Here is a 20002-nt window from a genome sequence, read left to right as displayed (position 1 = left end):
TAATCCTCTTCACTGTCCACTGCACCTCCAATTTTGATGTCATCTTACTAACAATATTTTTTATGTTCACATCCAAATCATTTATATAAATTATGAAAATTAGTGCATCCACCGATTCTTTGTGACACCCCACTGGTCACAGGTCTCCAACCTGGAAAGCAACCTTCCACCACCACCCTCTGTCTTCTGCCTTTGAACCAGTTTTGTATGCAAATGGCTAGTTCTCTCTGTATTCCATGAGATCTAACCTTGCTAACCAGTCTCCCATGGGGAACCTTATTGAATGCCTTCCTGAAGTCCATGTAGATCATTTCCACTGCTTTGCCCTCATCAATCCACTTAGTTGTTACTTCAAAAATATTGACTCAAGTTCATGAGACGTGATATCTCACACACAAAGCCGTTATTAATATCCAGGACGTAACTCTACATTGGGGTCTACATCACCCAGTTATGGGTGTTAATATTCTGGATAAAGTTCAAGTACACCAGCTTTGTGTTAGTGACTGTGTGTTGAGTCTTGTTGATATCTCCAACACAGGTGAGTTCATTTGAAACGCAGTCCCTATATTCCTAATCCCCCTGCCATCTGCTCTGTCTCCTCCGTCCCCACCGTAAACAGTAAGTGGGAGGAGATCATGGAGATTCCATGTGAGTGATATTGAGAAAATGTCTTCCCTTCTTTCCACTAGCCCACCAAGAAATGGTGGTAGTATCCTTACCTCTGGACTAGGAGGATCGGGTTCAGAATTGAGTAACAGCATCTTTGAAGAGGCTGATTGCAAAAAGGTGCCCAAGCCACCAGGCCATACTGTCTCCAGCACCACTGATCCATACTGTCTCCCAGCTGTCCCTGCCTGAGCCTCTAACCAGAACCTTCCTGTAGTTTCTCTCCTGTCAGACTCTCCCATTGCTCAGATTGTCCAGGATCCCATCCTGCTGCTGCACTGCTCCTGTCCCTCACTGACCTATCCATTCCCCAGTATCCTCCACATTCATTCATTGTTTACAATCCCATTTCCCCAGTCCTCCAGCCCATCCCCTCCACTCTGTTGGGCAGCAGTTGCTGTCAATCACCCAGGCTCCTGTGTGATCTGGTGCATGTGCTGTAGGAGGGGAGACCAGTGCACGAGCACAGTGCTGGCCAATTGTTGGCGTATGTGCAGTATGGGTCAGTGTCAGGGAGGCTGTGGGTGTGTGGGATTAATCTGTCATTGGCAGCTTCCTCCCTCTGAAAACAGGACCCAGGAGAATCGCCCCTCCCCTGGTATCCTGACGAGTGGTCAAAGTATCAATGGGGAAGCATTTTGCAGAAAGTTATCAGAACTCTTGTGAAGATTCAGGAATGATATGGAGAGGGACAGAGGTCGGTCTGTAATTAGAGTTCTAATTTGGTTCATTTTCGTTCAACCAGATATGATTTGGCCAGTGTGTGCAGGATGGTTCTCATCAGAGGTCGGAGTGGGGGAAATAAATAAGAGGTTCCAGATTGGGGGAAAAAAAACAATGTGGGTCTGACGCGGAAGGAAACTCTGGGAGATGGGGGGAGGATTCATCAACAACCCGGAGGCTCCGAGTCAGCCTCATTGATTTGATTAGATTAGATTTCCTACAGTGTGGAAACAGGCCCTTCGGCCCAACCAGTCTATACCGACCCTCCGAAGAGCAATCTACCCAGACCAATTTCCCTCCGACGAAAACACCTAACACTATCGGTAATTTAGCATGGCCAATTCACCTGACCTGCACTGTCAGTCTTTGGATTGTGGTATAAAACCGCAGCACCCAGAGGAAACCCACGCAGACAGTGAAAGAATGTGCAAACTCCACATTCATGTGGAAGGAAAGGTGTGTATTTTGTCCGTGGACGAATACTTCAAATCTCAGTGTGACTGGAAAAAGTGCTGAGACACAGCCAAGTCCATGTTAGCGTGGTGACTGTGGAGAGAGATCTCATTTGTTTTGAATAATCTGAAAAAAAAATGGCTCATTTCCCAGGAACAATTAAGCTACAGATTTGTTTTGTATGAGGACAAGGTTTAATTAATCATGCAACCAGAAAGAGACAATGATACCTGCACCATGGAACAAACTATGAAAATGGGATTGTTGTAAAGGAATTAATTATCAATCATGGCTTGTAATACATTGGCGTTGTCACGTCGGTTCCAGCGCCGTGGGGAAATACTGGAAATGTGATGAATGTAATGGAAGATTCAGTTATTAAACTGGAAAAAGTGCTGAAGAAATTTAAAAGGATTTTTCCTAGGGTTCAGGGGTCTGAATTATAGGGAGAGGTGGGACAAGCAAGGATTTTCTTTTGTTTAGAGCAGAGGAAACAGACGGGGGGATGTTTTCTAGAAGCCTATAAGACCATGAGAGGCCTGGGTAAGGGGAATGTACTCAGTCTTTTGCCCAGGGAATCAAGGACTGGAGGGCATCAGTTTAAGGTTATAGGAGAAAGAATGAAAGGGAACCTGAGGGGCACCTGTTTTACACAGAGGGTGATATGTATATGGACTGAGCTGCCAGTGGAAGTGGTTGAGGCGGGTACATTAATAACATGTAAAAGACATTTGGACAAATACGTGGATAGCAAAGGGTCGGAAGCAGATGGGCCAAGTGCCCATTGGTCAGAGTTTTGAGTATAGGCATTGAGAGGTCATGTTGCAGCTGGACTGGACATGGGTTAGGCCACTGTTGGAATATGGCGTGCAATTCTGGTCTCCTTCCTATCGGAAGGATGTTGTGAAACTTGAAAGGGTTCAGAAAAGATTTACAAGAATGTTGCCAGGGTAGAGGATTTGAGCTACAGGGAGAGGCTGAATAGGGTGGGGCTGTTTTCCCTGGAACATCAGAGGCTGAGGGGTGACCTTATCGAGGTTTATAAAATCATGAGCATGGATAGGATAAATAGACAAAGTCTTTTCCTTGGAGTGGGGGAGTCCAGACCTAGAGGGCATAGGTTTAGTGTGAGAAGGGAAAGATATGAAAGAGACTAAAGGGGGAACTTGTTCACTCAGAGGGTGGTACATGAATGGAATGAACTGTCAGAGGAAGTGGTGAAGGCTGGTACAATTGCAACATTTAAAATGCAGCTCGATGGGTATATGAATTGGAAGGTTTGGAGGGAGATGGGCCAAGTGCTTGAAAAAGAGACTAGAGTAGATTAGGATATCTGGTTGGCATGGACGGGTTGGACCCAAGGGTCTATGTCGATGCTGTACACCTCTATGACTATATGACTCTGCAATCTTGTGACTCACTACTTGTTATCTGTTATTCTGTATGTAAACCACCCTGAACCCCTCGATTAGATTCCAGTCTGTAACTCACTCCTGGTATCTGGTTTGCCGTATATAAACCACCCCGAATCCCTCGATTAGATTCCAGCCTGTCCTACCACTCTTGGGTATCTCATATGCTGTATGTAAACCACCCGAAGCCCTTGGTTAGATTCTAGTCTGTCCCTCACTCCTGGGTATCTCATATGCTGTATGTAAACCGTAAACCAGTCTAGAACTCAATCCTGGGGATCTTTTATTGGATTTGTGAAGTGATCCTTGTTGGATGTGAGACCGAAGACAAGATAAACTAAATGGTCAAGTGTTACATTGGGAGCAGGAACACAGAAAGCTGCTGTTTCATTTCTGTCCTGTTACGTATCTCAAAGTTTAAAATTAGGGCTGAATTTCTGTCACAATGGGGAAAGTCTCAAAAGCTGTTTACTGTCCTGCATGAATGCATCATCATAAAATGAATTCCCTTGCAAGATAGGAAATGGAAACAGCTTCTGGAAGGTGTCTGTATCTGTGTGTGTGTGTGATTCTGTGTGTTTGTGTATGTCTGTTTGTGTGTGATTCTGTGTGCGTATTCAATGCTTTATATATTTTCAAACTGTATTGATGTTGCCAGTCTCTCTTGCTTTTCCTTATTTATAAACTCAATGTCATCGTTTTGCTGACATAAAATGGTGGCTGTGGACAAATCTAAAATGTCTGCCTGACTGATTTGTGTCAGGAATACTTTCAGCAAGGGAGAGGGGGCAATGTGTCAAAAGCCATTTCCATTCATTGATGCTAGCAGAGATAGGAAATGGAGACAGCTCTTTGAAGGTGATTAAAATGCAAATCCCAGAACCCGTTTACAGTGAATGCGGAGAGACAATGTGACATTCCAGTAAGGTCTGCCTTACTTTCCAAGCTCCTAATATATGAGAGAAACATAATATATAAAACCTAAAAGAGTTCATCCACTGAATTGTAGATTTGCAGCGTTGGATCAGAATCCTGCCTGGCTCGGCCTTATCCCAAATTAGATTCCAGGCTTTCACTCTTTCCGGCCTTTCTGTTATTCTGTATATAAACCACCCTGAACTCTTTGATTAGATTCCAGGCTGTAACTCACTCTGGGGTATCTGTTCTTTTGAAAATAAACCACACTTAACCCCTCGATAAGATTCCAGGTTGTAACTCAATCTCGGGTATCTGTTATGTTGTATAAAAACCACCCTGAAACCCTCGATTTGATTCCAGGCTGTAAGTCACTCAGGGCTATCTGTTATTCCGTATATTAACCACCTTGAACCCATTGATTTGATTCCACTTCCTGTCATGTTAAGCTCATGTTCCCAACACAATCTAATCTCAATAATGATCAACGTATCACGGGTCCTCCTATCTGCTGGCACTACCACCATGTTAACTTACTGATTTTTACGTACATGTTCAGCTGCAGCATCTGAACAATACTGTTTCAGAATTTCTCATCATTTTACACAGATACATTCAGCTTTTTCTATTCTTACTGCAAATCATCTTCCAGTATATTCTCTTGCACCTGCCAATGTTTTCAATTTAATTCACAAAAGACTGACAGCAAAGCAGATGACATGATGGGATGTAGCAAACTGTTACACTCAGTACCTTCATGTTGCAATGTAATAATATCCAGTCAGAAACCTGCCCTGTGTCAGGGACAAAACCTCCCTGGGTCTGGAAGTGGGGACTGGGCAGAGAACAGGGTTTTCGTCTGTCACTGAGTTAGTTTGGAAATCTGTGCTGCACATGGACATTTCTCCACGTTATATTCAGTTTCTATGTGTGGGTGTGTGTGATGGAGAGAGTTTAAACTGAGCTTAACTCTGCGTGTCTGCTTAGTTCCCTGTCCTTCAGATATTTGACGGGAACATCATAGAAAGTGTGGGTATCTGCCTGTTTCTCTCCCGTCTTTCAGAACACATGGAAACCTCCACATACAGCAGTTGAATCCTGTCTGGCTCAGCTAATTGTTGAGTTGGTCCATGGTGGGTACTTTCTCCTCTGCTTTCTCTCCTCTTGTATCCTGTTGCTCTGTCTATAAATTGTCCAATACCCTCAATTTGAATACAATCTGCAGCTCACTCCTGGGTATCTGTTATTCTACACATAATCATCCCGAATCCCTTTGATAACATTCCAATCTGTAACTGACTTCCAATTTTAAGGGGCTCTGTACATTAGACACCTCAATCCTTTGATTAGATTCCAGTCTGTATCACACTCCTGGGTTTCTGTTAGTCTGTATAGTAACCATCCAATCCAAACCCTGTTAAAATTGCCCATGGTATTCAGGGATGTGTAGGTGAGATGCATTAGTAAGGGGTAAATGGGTCTGGATGGGTTATTCTTCTGAGGGTCAGTGTGGTCTTGTTAGGCTGAAGGGCTTGTTTCCCCACTGTCGGGATTATATGAATCACCCGGAACCCTCTCCATTAGATTCCAATGTGTAACTCACTTCCATGTATGTGTGACTGGCATGTTTCAAAAACACCCCAAAACCTTCAATTCTATTCCACTTCGATAAACACGAGGTGCTGCATTTTGGGAAAGCAAATTTGAGCAGGATTTATACACTTAATGGTCAGGTCCGAGGGAGAGTTGCTGAGCAAAGAGACTTTGAAGTGCAGGTTCGTAGCTCCGTGAAAGTAGAGTGGCAGGTGGATAAGATAATGAATGCAGAGTTTGGTATGCTTTCCTTTATTGGTCAGAGTTTTGAGTATAGGCATTGAGAGGTCATGTTGCAGCTGGACTGGACATGGGTTAGGCCACTGTTGGAATATGGCGTGCAATTCTGGTCTCCTTCCTATCGGAAGGATGTTGTGAAACTTGAAAGGGTTCAGAAAATATTTACAAGGATGTTGTCAGGGTTAGAGGATTTGAGCTACAGGGAGAGGCTGATTAGGCTGGGGCTGTTTTCCCTGGAGCATCAGAGGCTGAGGGGTGATCTTATCGAGGTTTATAAAATCATGACGGACATGGATAGGATAAATAGACAAAGTCTTTTCCTTGGGGTGGGAGAGTCCAGAACTAGAGGCCATATATAAACTACCCTGAACCTCGCGATTCGATTCCAGGCTTTAATTCACTCTGGACTATATTTTATTCTGTATCTAACCCACCCTGAACCCCCCGATTCGATTCCAGGCTATCTGTTATTATGTATATAAACCACCCTGAACCCTGCGATTCGATTCCTGGCTGTAACTCATTCCGGGCTATCTTTATTCTGTATATAAACCACCCTGAACCTGCCGATTCGATTCCAGGCTGTAACTCTCTCCGTGCTATCTGGTATTCTGTATATTACCCACCCTGAACCCCTCGATTCGATTCCAAGATGTAACTTCCTGTCAGAGTTGAAAGGGAAGGCTGGTACCGTGCGCTAAATGTATGAGCCAAAAATGGATTGGACAGTCCGTCTCAACTCAGATGGACGAGACTATAAGAATTATTTCGGTAAGGCTGTGTTCGGGCAGGCACGAGGAAGCCGTTAATACCGTCCAGAATAATCAGGACATAATTCGAAGGGAAAGACTAGTAGAGAAGGCCCCTCTACAGTCTGGTCCATTTAACAGCCGGACGATTTTTAATTCGAACTTTAATGTGCCATTTGTTTTTAGTCGATGTGGAGAATCAGAGAGCAATTATGAGATGTATGAAGGTAGGATTATTCACCTGGTAATTAAGGAAACAGATAAATTAGAGTTAATAATTAAGTACCCGATACAAGATTTTAAATGTAATTATTGTAATAATATTTATAACACCACAGGGATGTTTAGGAAACACTTAAAAATATGTAAAGGAATTAAATCAGTGAGAATCAGGTGTAGTAAATGTGAGTGGGAAGGGAATTATCAAGCAGTAGCGTGACACTATCCAAAGTGTACGAAGAGTGATAATATTAGTAGTAATAGTAATGAAGATGGTGAGATAGAAAAATTATATCAATGTGAAATATGCCCTTTAAAATTTAAATCAGCCCGAGGATTGGGGCAACATGAGAAGCATATACATCCTATCTTGAGAAATGAGAAGAGGATAAAAGGGAAGACAGAGACTAAGGATAAGGTAGAGAATAGATAGGGAAATAAAAGGGGAGTATGGTCTAATGAAGAGGTGGAAATGTTGCAACAATTAGAGTTTAGTGGCTGTAAAAATATTGATAAATTTATCGCGGAGAAAATTGGTTCTGAAACAGCTAAACAATTTTCTGACAAAAGGAGATTATTAAATAAGAAGAATAAAACTTTCGATAATGATAAGGATATAGATCAAGAAGTGATCCTTCATATTAGTGATAATAATGAAATGGAGAATAGAGACGTGGTGATAGATAGGGTAATAGAGGAAGAGCGATTGAATGAACGGAGTGATCAGGAGAATAATAATACTACGGAGTGTTTAGGTTATAATGGCAGGTCAATAATAGAATTAATAAAAATAATTGAAGGTGATATGGGTAAGAATAAAGTTATTAATAAGGAACACGATAATATTATGGGTATGATAATGGATAAATTAGGAAAGAATAAGCAAGTTGGTACATGTAAGAAGGTAATTCATGCTAAACGAGTAGGTTTTAAGCAAAGGGTAGTGGACAAAGAAAGAATAGGAAGGAAAACAAAGCTAAGAGAAGGGAGAGCAAAAAGAAGGGTACTTTTAAAGAAATGCAAGTTCTATATAAAAATAAGAGACAGTACTTAGCAAGAACCCTAATGGGGGCCCCAGTTATGTGTGAATGTCCCCTGAGTAAGGAAGAGTTAGAAGATTATTATAAAAAGAGACTAACAAACCCTAATGATAAGAATCATTTAAGAGGTTTTGCAAAATATAAAACTTAAGGGGAGGGATCGTTAGGTGGTATTCTGACTGATCCTGTGGCGGTGGAAGACGTGAATCTAGCCGTAAAGATGATGGACGTGAAAAGTGTTGCAGGGCCGGATAGGGTAACGCTGAGTGAAATAATTAAGATATTTAATAAAGATAATTCATTACTCCCTAGACTGTATACTATTTGGATAAAAACCAGTAAAATACCAGATCAGTTAAAAATCAGTAGAACGGTATTGATTCCTAAAGTGAGCGAAGAAGAAGAGTTAGGGGATATAAATAATTGGAGGCCACTTACTATAGGGCCAATTATGCTCAGGATGTTTACAAAACTTGTAGCGAATAGATGAAGTAAAGTGATAAATCTAAATAAAAGGCAGAAAGGTTTTATGGCCGGGGTAGCAGGATGTGAAGAAAACATAAAAATCGTGGAAAATATCATGGACGGCGCTAAAAAGAACAAGAGAGATTTAGCGGTAGTTTTTGTGGACCTAGCAAAAGCTTTTGATACAGTAAGCCATAAACTAATTATAACAGCGTTGAAAAGACTCCAGCTCCCTTTAATATTTATCAAATTGATTACAAATTTATATGAGAACAATTTTACTCAGGTGTAAGGTTTTAAGTGTAAAACTGGAAAAATTGAAATTTTAAGAGGAGTAAAGCAAGGTGATTCATTGTCACCAATCCTTTTTAATATTGTAATGGACACTTTGATAAGTATCATCGAGGAGAAGCAAAAGGGAATATTTTTAGGATTAGATGGGAATAGCTTTCACTGCGCGACCTTAGCATTCGCAGATGATATAGCATTAATTAGTCAGTCATGTGAGGGTATGGTTTAAAATTTAAAATTGGTGGAAAAATTTTGTAACAATAGGGGAATGGAGATAAATATAAAGAAAACAAAAGGATTTTACTTTACTTATAGAAATAAGACAGTTATAAATAATGATAAAACTAATTGGAAGTTAAATGATGGGATCATACAATTTATAGAACCAGGAAACACGGATAAATACTTAGGTGCCAAGATAGATCCGTGGATTGGAGTAAGTAAATCAGACAGGGAAAGCCAACTAGATATATGGATAGAAATTTAAAAAAGATCCCCCTTAAAACCAGTACAGAAAATAGAACATTTAAAAACATATTTTATTCCTCGGCTGTATTATTATCTAATTTTATCCGAAGGTTCTATTAATTATCTTAACAAACTAGACAATATTATCAAAAGCACAGTTAAAGAAATCTTACACCTTCCTCAATCCATCACGGATGGAGTGCTTTCTGCCAAACCCCGTGATGGTGGCCTTGCTTTAAACAGACTGTCAACCTTTATTCCAATTTCGATTATGAGGAAGTATGGGAAACTACATAAATCCGATGACGAAATATTGCACGCATCATTTCGGTTTGAGGGTGACAGTGTGGCTGTGAAAATGCACAAATTGAGTAAATTAAAAGTAATGGAAAAGATCTGGAACTATGCTAATCAACATTTGGATGAGAGGATACTATCAGAGAAGAGAGTGAAGACGTGATGAACGAATTTACGAGTACCAACTTTGCTAATTGGAGATCTTTCGAGGTACAGAGCTGGATGGCCCTCCCCTGTCAAGGGGCAGGTGTTCATTACTATGAAAATGACAATGTATCCAACAACTGGTTGACAAAACTACAATTTATGAAGACGTCCAAAGTTATTAATTCGATCCTGCTGAGAACAAATCTATTTCCAACACGGGCATCATTGTCGTATGGAAGGCCATTTAATATTAAGAATTGCAGAAGATGTAACGCTATTTCGGAAACATTCGCGCATATCTCTGGGTGGTGCCCTTAAGTCAAGACTATGAGAATTAAAACGCATAATAGGATAGCAGAAGAGTTCGACAAGTTTGTTAGGAAGAATGGGTGGACTATATACATAGAGCCGCAAATTAAAGATGCATCCGTAAAACTTTGGATACCGGATTTAATCTTTAAGAAGGAACATCAGATTGTGGTGGTGGACTTGACTGTTAGAACGGACCTTCAGATCAACTCTCTTGAATCGGCTTGGGAAGAAAAGATAAATAAATATAAACATCTAGGAAAAGAGGGAAGGGACCTCATTGGTGGAGGAAAGATATCTTTTTATGGGTTTGTGATGAGCTCGAGGGAAGTAGTTTGGAAAGAACTCTGAGTTAATGAAAGACCACGGGATTGTGAATTTTAAATCGTTTGTGCAGAATATCACAACCCTAACTTTATCTTTGACCCTTGAACTTTTACGGATTTTTATGGACTTTTAATATCTCCTATCGACGTATCTTTTAAATAGTTTAAATAATTTTGTTTTAATAATTTTAAACCTGAAGGTATTTTAAATAGGTTTTTAGATATTTTAACAATTTTAATATTGTTTTAAATAGTTTTTAATAGTTTAGATTTAAATTTTAAGATTTTATTCAAAAAGTTGTATTGTTTTACACCACTTAAGTTAATTTGTGGTGGGTAATTTGAGGTGGTAAATAATTAAAGTGCATGCTACACACAACAGGTGATGAGTGGTAATTTAGTCTAACGGTTGATAACCTCAGCTCATCCCTCGGCTCGCTGAAATTCTGATTCACAATGTTTTATACCGTCCCCTCAAGATCTCCTGGCTGTGGTTTTGCTAGATAGGGGTATTCAATCGTCGACGAGCGACGTTAAAATCTCGAAAAGGACACGATCCATTGCGAATGGAGAGTGTATAAAATATGTCAGAAAATATGTCAGGTATAGACAGGATAGATCGAGTGAATCCTTAGAAGAGTATAAAGGAAGTTGGAGTATACTTAAGACGGAAATCAGGAGGGCAAAAGGTGGACATGAGATATCTTTGGCAAATAGAATTAAGGAGAATCCAAAGTGTTCTTCCAAATGTATTAAGTACAAACGGAAACTAAAAAGAGAATAGGGCCCTTCGAAGATCAGCAAGGCAGCCTTTGTGCGGAGCCCCCAGAAAATGGGGGAGATGTTAAATGAATATTTTACATCGTATTTACTGTTGAAAAGGATATGGAAGATATAGACTGTAGGGAAATAGATGGTGACATCTTGTAAAATGTCCAGATATACAGAGGAGGAAGGGCTGGATGTCTTCAAACGGTTAAAGGTGGATAAATCCCCAGGACCTGAACAGGTGTACCCGAGAACTCTGTGGGAAGCTAGAGAAGTGATTTCTGGGCCTCTTGCTGAGATATTTGTATCATTAATAGTCACAGGTGAGATGCCGGAAGACTGGAGTTTGGCAAACGTGGTGCCACTGTTTAAGAAGGATGGTAAAGACAAGCCAGGGAACTATAGACCGGTGAGCCTAATCTCAGCGGTGGGCAAGTTGTTGGAGGGAATCCTGAGGGACAGGATGTCCATGAATTTGCAAAGGCAAGGACGGATTCGGGATAGTCAACATGGCTTTGAGCGTGGGAAATCATGTGTCACAAATTTGATTGAGTTTTTTGAAGAAGTACAAAGAAGAAGATAAAAAGAGTTAAGCAGTAGATGTGATCCATATGGACTTCAGTAAGGCGTTCGACAAGATTCCCCATGGGAGACTGATTAGCAAGGTTAGATCTCATGGAAATCAGGGAGAAGTATCCATTTGGATACAGAACTGGCTCAAAGGTAGAAGATAGAGGGTGGCGGTGGAGGGTTGTTTTTCAGACTGGAGGCCTGTGACCAGTGGAATACCACAAGGATCGGAACTGGGCCCTCTACTTTTTGTCATTTACATAAATGATTTAGATGCGAGCATAAGAGGTACAGTTAGTAAGTTTGCAGATGACACCAAAATTGCATGTGTAGTGGACAGCGAAGAGGGTTACCTCAGATTACAACAGGATCTGGACCAAATGGGCCAATGGGCTGAGAAGTGGCAGATGGAGTTTAATTCAAATAAATGAGAGGTGCTTCATTTTGGGAAAGCAAATCTTAGCAGGACTTCTACATTTTATGGTAAGGTCCTAGGGTGTGTTGCTGAACAAAGAGACCTTGGAGTGCAGGTTCATAGCTCCTTGAAAGTGGAGTCGCAGGTAGGTACGATAGTGAAGCAGGCGTTTTGTATGCTTTCCTTTATAGGTCAGAGTACCGAGTACAGGAGTTGGGAGGTCATGTTGCGCCTGTACAGGACATGGGTTAGGTCACTCTTGGAATATTGCGTGCAATTCTGGTCTGCTTCCTATCGGAAAGATGTTGTGAAACTTGAAAGGGTTCAGAAAAGATTTACAAAAATGATACCAAGGTTGGAGGATTTGAGCTACAGGGAGATGCTGAACAGGCTGGGGCTGTTCTCCCTGGAGTGTCGGAGGCTGAGGGGTGACCTTATAGAGTTTTACAAAATTATGAGGGGCATGGATAGGATAGGATAAATAGACAAAGTATTTTCCCTGGGGTCAGGGAGTCCAGGGAAAACAGCCCCACCCTATTCAGCCTCTCCCTGTAACTCAAATCCTCTAACCCTGGCAACCTCCTTGTAAATCCTTTCTGAACCCTTTCAAGTTTCACAACATCCTTCCGGGAGGAAGGAGACCAGAATTGCACTAGAGGGCATAGGTTTAGTTTCAGTGGGGAAAGATATGTAAGATACCTAAGGGACACCATTTCACGCAGAAGGTGGTATGTGTATGGAGTGAGCTGCCAGAGGAAGTGGTGGAGGCTGGTACAATTGCAACATTTAAGAGGCATTTGGATGGGTATATGAATACGAAGGGTTTGGAGGGATATGGGCCGGGTGCTGGCAGGTGGGACTAGATTGGGTTGAGGTATCTGGTCGGTATGGACAGGTTGGACCGAAGGGTCTGTTTCCATGCTTTACATCTCTATGATTCTATGGCTCTATAACTCACTCTGAGCTACCTGTTATTCTGTATATAAACCACACTGAAACCCTCGATTAGATTCCAGTCTGTAACTCACTCTGGGGTATCTGTTATTCTACACGTAATCATCCCAAAACTCCTTGATAAAATTCCAATCTGTAACTGACTTCCAATTTTAAGGAGCTCTGCACATTAGCAACCTCAATCCTTTGATTAGATTCCAGTCTGTATCACACTCCTGGGTATCTGTTAGTCTGTATATTAACCATCCAATCCAAACCCTGTTAAAATTGCCCACAGTGTTCAGGGATGTGTAGGTGAGGTGTATTAGTCAGGGGTAAATGTGGGGAAATGGGTCTAGATGGATTATTCTTCTGAGGGTCAGTGTGGTCTTGTTGGGCTGAAGGGCTTGTTCCCCCACTGTCAGGATTATATGATTCACCTGGAACCCTCTCGATTACATTCCAATGTGTAACTCACTTCCATGTATGTGTGACTCGCATGTTTCAAAAACACTCCAAAACCTTCAATTCTATACCACTTCGATAAACACGAGGTGCTGCATTTTGGGAAAGCAAATTTGAGCAGGACTTATACACTTAATGGTCAGCTCCCGAGGGAGAGTTGCTGAAAAAAGAGACTTTGCAGTGCAGGTTCGTAGTTCCGTGAAAGTAGAGTGGCAGGTGGATAAGATAATGAATGCAGCGTTTGGTATGCTTTCCTTTATTGGTCAGAGTTTTGAGTATAGGCATTGAGAGGTCATGTTGCAGCTGGACTGGACATGGGTTAGGCCACTGTTGGAGTATGGCGTGCAATTCTGGTCTCCTTCCTCCCGGAAGGATGTTGTGAAACTTGAAAGGGTTCAGAAAGGATTTACAAGGAGGTTGCCAGGGTTAGAGGATTTGAGTTACATGGAGAGGCTGAATAGGGTGGGGCTGTTTTCCCTGGAGCATCAGAGGCTGAGGGGTGATCTTATCGAGGTTTATAAAATCATGACGGACATGGATAGGATAAATAGACAAAGTCTTTTCCTTGGGGTGGGGGAGTCCAGAACTAGAGGGCGTAGGTGTAGTGTGAGGGGGGAAAGATATGAAAGAGACCTAAGGAGCAACTTGGTATGTGAAATTGGTATGGTAAGGACCTAAGGTATGTGAACGTGTGTGACAGGAATACATTCAGCAAAGGAGAAGGGGCAATGTGTCAAAAGCCATTTCCATTCATTGATGCTAGCAGAGATGGGAAGAATGGAGACAGCTCTTTGAAGGTGATTCAAATGCAAATCCCAGAACCTGCTTACAGTGAATGTGGAGAGACAATGTGACATTCCAGTAAGGTCTGCCTTACTTTCCAAGCTCCTAATATGTGAGAGAAACATAATATACAAAACCTGAAAGAGCTCAGCCACTGAATTGTAGTTTTGCAGCGTTGGATCAGAATCCTGCCTGGCTCGGCCTCATCCCAAATTGAAGGGTTTCTCAAATCCCACACTGACCTTCTGTGGGTTCAAATTGTGTGGTGTCTACAAATAAAAAAAAAATGGACCTGCAATTAAACAAAGCTCTTTATGGAACTTTGTGTATCTGTTGGTTTAAGTATCTTTCAACAGGATTGAAGATAAATGAGACAGTGAGGGATAGGCAGCACTGTCACCAGAATGGCAGTGCAGTATAAAAGGTATATTAATATCTTCAGTGAAAGGGGAAAACAGAGGAGTATAGTCCTCAAACTAGGGGAGTCAGTAAAGTTGTGTACCATCATGTTAACCTTCTGATGTTTCTGTGCAAGATCAGCCAAACCCCCTAGACAATAACGTTTCAGAATTTCTCTCTATTTTAAACACAAACATTGTGCTTTTTCTATTCTTACTGCAAATCACATTCCAGAATATTCTCTTGCGCCTGCCAATGTTTTCAATATAATTCACAAAACACTGAGAGCAAAGTAGATGACATGATGGGATGTAGCAAACTGTTACACTCAGTACCTTCTATGTTGCAATGTAATACTATCCAGACAGAAACCTGCACTGGGTCAGGGACAAAACCTCCCTGGGTCTGGAAGTGGGGACTGGGCAGAGAACGGGGTTTTCGTCTGTCACTGAATTAGTTTGGAAATCTGTGCCGCACATGGACATTTCTCCACATTATATTCAGTTTCTCTGTGTGGGTGTGTGCGATGGAGAGAGTTTAAACTGAATTTAACTCTGCGTCTCTGCTTAGGATATTCAGATATTTGACTGTAACACAGAGAGAGGGGGACAGAGGGACCGAGAGAGAGAGAGAGAGGGACAGAGAGAGTGAGGGACAGAGAGACAAAGCGAGAGAGAGAGGGACAGAGAGACAGAGCGAGAGAGAGGGGGACAGCGAGTGAGAGTGACAGAGAGACAGAGCGAGCGGGAGGGGGACAGAGAGTGAGAGTGGGACAGAGATCAAGAGCGAGGGAGAGGGGGACGGAGAGACAGCGTGAGAGCGAGGGAGAGATCGAGAGAGGGACAGAGAGAGACACACAGAGACCAGGACAAATAGAGAGGGACTCAGAGAGAGAGAAGGATAGAGAGAGAGAGAGGTACAGTGACAGAGAGGGACAGTGAGATAGAGAAACACAGAGAGGGACACAGACAGAGAGGGGGGGATACGGAGAGAGTGACAGAAAGAGAACTAGGGACAGAGAGTGACGGACGCAGAGAGGGATAGAGAGAGAGACAGACAGAGATAGGAACACACAGAGAGAGAGAGAGACACAGAGAGGGGGACACAGAGAGAGGAGGGACAGAGAGAGAGTGAGGGAGAGAGAGAGAGAGTGAGGAAGAGAGAGACAGTGAGGGAGAGAGACTCAGTGAGGGAGAGAGAGACAGTGAGGGACAGAGAGAGTAACACCGAGAGAGTGAGGGACACCGAGACAGTGAGGGAGAGTGAGAGTGAGATAGTGAGGGAGAGAGAGAGAGAGAGTGAGGGAGAGAGAGACAGTGAGGGACAGAGAGACAGTGAGGGACAGAGAGAGGGACACCGAGAGAGAGAGGGACACCGAGAGAGAGTGAGGGAGAGAGAAAGAGTGAGGAACAGAGAGGGAGAGGGATCCAGAGAGAGAAAGCGACGCAGAGAGAGTGAGGGACACAGAGAGAGGGACACAGAGAGAGTGACAGAGAGAGAGAGCTAGGGACAGAGAGAGAGAGACGGACACAGAAAGAGAGGGACAGAGAAAAGACACACAGAGAGAGGGACGGGGACAGAGAGAGATAGAGAGAGAGAGGAATACAGAGAGAGAGAAGGACACGAAGAGAGAGGGACAGAGGGTGAGAAAGATACAGAGAGATAGGGACGTGGAGAGAGAGAGGGACACGGAGAGAGAGAGACGCAGAGAGAGAGAGAGGGATAGAGAGTGAGGGAAACAGAGAGCGAGGGACACAGAGAGAGGGACAGAGAAAGAGAGAGAGAGGGATAGAAAGAGAAAGAGTGAGTGAGGGATATGGAGAGTGAGGGACACAGAGAGAGGGGGGACACAGAGAGAGAGGGGGGCACAGAGGGACAGAGAGAGAGAGGGACAGAGAGAGAGAGATAGATAGAGAGAGAAAGAGAGAGTGAGGGTCACAGAGAGAGGGGGACAGAGAGAGGGGGACACACAGAGAGAGAGGGACACAGAGAGAGAGGGGGACAGAGGGGGGGACAGAGAGCGAGAGAGAGAGGGACACAGAGAGAGGGACATAGAGAGAGTGTGGGACACAGAGAGAGTGTGGGTCAGAGAGAGAGTGAGAGAGAGGGCCAGAGAGAGGGACAGATGGAGAGACAGAGGGAGAGAGAAACAGAGAGAAAGAGAAACAGAGAGAAGGGTAGAGAGAGAGAGAGAGAATGCGTGTGCGAGAGAGACAGAGAGAGAATGCGTGAGTGAGAGAATGCGTGCGTGTGAGCGAGAGAATGCGTGTGTGTGTGAGAGAAGAGAGAATGCGTGAGTGAGAGAGAGAATGTGTGAGTGAAAGAGAGAATGCGTGTGTGTGTGTGAGAGAGAGTGCGTGTGTGCGAGAGAGAGAGAGAATGCCTGAGTGAGATAATGCGTGCATGAGAGAGAATGCGTGTGAGAGAGAGAATGTGTGTGTGAGAGTGTGAGAATGCGTGTGTGTGTGAGAGAGAACGCGTGTGTGTGAGAGAGAATGCGTGTGTGAGAGAGAATGCGTGTGAGAGAGAATGCGTGTGAGAGAGTGTGAGAAAGCGTGTGTGTGTGTGAGAATGCGTGTGTGTGAGAGAATGCGTGTGTGCGAGAGAGAGAATGTGTGTGAGAGAGAATGAGTGAGCGTGAGAGAGAATGTGTGTGCGTGAGAGAGAATGCGTGTGTGAGAGAGAATGTGTTTGTGAGAGGGAATGCGTGTGCATGAGAGAGAATGCGTGTGTGAGAGAGAGAATGAGTGTGCATGCGAGAGAGTACGTGTGTGTGAGAGAGAATGCGTGTGTGTGTGTGAGAGAGAATGCGTGTGTGTGTGAGAGAGAATGCGTGTGTGCGAGAGAGAGAATGTGTGTGTGAGAGAGAATGTGTGTGTGAGAGAGAATGAGTGTGCATGAGAGAGAATGTGTGCATGAGAGAGAATGTGTGTATGTGAGAGAGAATGTGTGTATGTGAGAGAGAATGCGTGTGTGAGAGAGAGAATGCGTGTGTGAGAGAGAATGCGTGTGAGAGAGAGAGAATGAGTGTGAGAGAGAGAATGCGTGAGTGAGAGAATGCGTGCTTGAGAGAGAATGCGTGTGAGAGAGAGAATGCGGGTGAGAGAGTGTGAGAATGCGTGTGTGTGTGAGAGAGAATGCGTGTGTGTGAGAGAGAATGCGTGTGTGAGAGAGAATGCGTGTGTGTGTGAGAGAGAATGCGTGTGTGCGAGAGAGAGAATGTGTGTGTGAGAGAGAGAGTGTGCGTGAGAGAGAATGAGTGCGCATGAGAGAGAATGCGTGTGCATGAGAGAGAATGCGTGTGCGTGAGAGAGAATGCGTGTGTGAGAGAGAATGCGTGTGAGAGAGAGAGAATGTGTGTGTGCGAGAGAGCGATTGTGTGTGTGAGAGAGAATGAGTGTGCATGAGAGAGAATGCGTGTGTGTGAGAGAGAATGCATGTGTGTGAGAGAGAATGCGCGTGTGTGAGAGAGAATGCGTGTGAGAGAGAGAGAATGCGTGTGAGAGAGAGAGAATGCGTGTGGGAGAGAATGCGTCTGTGTCAGAGAGAGAGAATATGCACGTGAGAGAGGGAATGAGTGTGCAAGAGAAAGAATACGTGCATGAGAGAGAGAATGCATGCGTGAGAGAGAATGCATGCGTGCGTGAGAGAATGAGTGTGTGAGAGAGCAAATGCGTACGCGAGAGAGAGAATGCGTGCGCGAGAGAGAGAATATGTGTGCGAGAGAGAGAATGAGTGTGCGAGAGAGAGAATGAGTGTGCGAGAGAGAGGAAATGCATGCGTGAGAGAGAGAATGAGAATCCGTGTGTGTGTGGAGAGAGAATGCCTGTGTGCGAGAGTGCGTGCATGAGATTGTGTGCGCGCATGAGAGAGAAAATGTGCGCATGTGAGTGAGAAAGAGAGTGAGCGTGTGTGAGATATGATGTGCTCATGCATGAGAGTGTGTATGATTGCGAGAAAGAAAGTGTGAGAGTGAGAGAGAGGAAGTGTGTGTGTGTATGTGAAAGAGTGAGTGCATGCGAGTGTGTGTGTGCATGTGAGAGAGAGTGTGTGTACAAGTGAACGAGAATGAGTGCGCACATGAGAGAGAGGGCATGTGTGAGAGACTTTGCAAGTGTGTTGGAGAGAGACAGAGTTTTTTGGAGAGCGAGACAGAGTGAGTGTGTGAAAGTGAGCATATATGCGATGGTGAATGTGAGTGTGTGGGGGTGCGTGTGTCAGAAAGTGTGTATGAGAGTATGTGTGTAAGAGTGTGTGTAACAGAGAGTATGTGGAAGCGAGTGTGTGAGAGAGTGTCGAGAGAGAGAATGAGTGAGTGAAAGTGTCTGTATGTCAGAGAGACACAGAAAGAGAGTGTGCTGGTGTGTATGTTTGTGTGTGAGTGTGTGAGAGAGATTGTGATAATGCGTGTGAAAATGTTTGAATGTGCATTTGCGAGTGACTGCATGTGTGTGTGTGCATGTCAGTGTGGATGTCTGCAAGTGTGTGAAAGGGCATGTGTGTGAGGGACTGAATGTGGTGTGTGAGGGTGTGTGTGTGTACACGTGTGAGAGTGTGAGTAAATGAGAGTGAGGGACAGTGTATGGTTTGTGGATCATTACTGGGACAGGGATATAAACACGTGGTTTATACACAGTTACATTATGGAGGGACAGCACTGACACGAAAACTGGGCACTCAGAAGGAAACACACACGGTCTCACTCTCTTTCTCTCTCTCTCTCTCTCTCTCTCTCTCTCTCTCTCTCTCTCTCTCTCACACACACACACACACACACACAGGCTTGGTCTCACTATCTCTCACACACAGAGGTATGGTCTCTCTCTCACACACACACACACGCACACACACACAGAGGCATGGTCTCACTCTCTCTTTCACACAGAGGCCTGGTCTCACTCTCTCTCTCTCTCTCTCTCTCTCACACAGACACACACACACAGAGGCATGGTCTCTCTCTCTCTCTCTCTCTCTCTCTCTCTCTCTCTCTCTCTCTCTCTCTCTCTCTCACTTACTCACTCACTCTCTCTCACACACACACACACATACAGGCATGGTCTCACTATCTCTCTCACACAGAGACATTTCTGTGATGATACTTGAGCTCCGACCCTCACTGACTCTCCCCAGACTAAATCTGTACACATTGCCCATGTTCTGTGTTGGAGTGTGTCTCTCTCTCTCTCTGTGTGTATGTGTGTATGTCGGTCTGTCTCTGTCTGTGTGTGTGTGTCTGTGTCTGACTGTGTCTGTGTCTGTGTGTGTGTGTCTCTGTGTGCGTGTGTCTATGTCTGTGTCTGTGTGTGTGTCGGGGTGTGTGTGTGTGTCTGTGTTTATGGGGGTGGTGAAAGCA

This window comes from Chiloscyllium plagiosum, unplaced genomic scaffold, assembly GCF_037043375.1.
Source record: "Chiloscyllium plagiosum isolate Xiang-an unplaced genomic scaffold, Cpla_swu_hap1 HiC_scaffold_13, whole genome shotgun sequence".
NCBI classification, from domain to species: domain Eukaryota; kingdom Metazoa; phylum Chordata; class Chondrichthyes; order Orectolobiformes; family Hemiscylliidae; genus Chiloscyllium; species Chiloscyllium plagiosum.
This window is presented reverse-complemented; position numbering follows the sequence as displayed.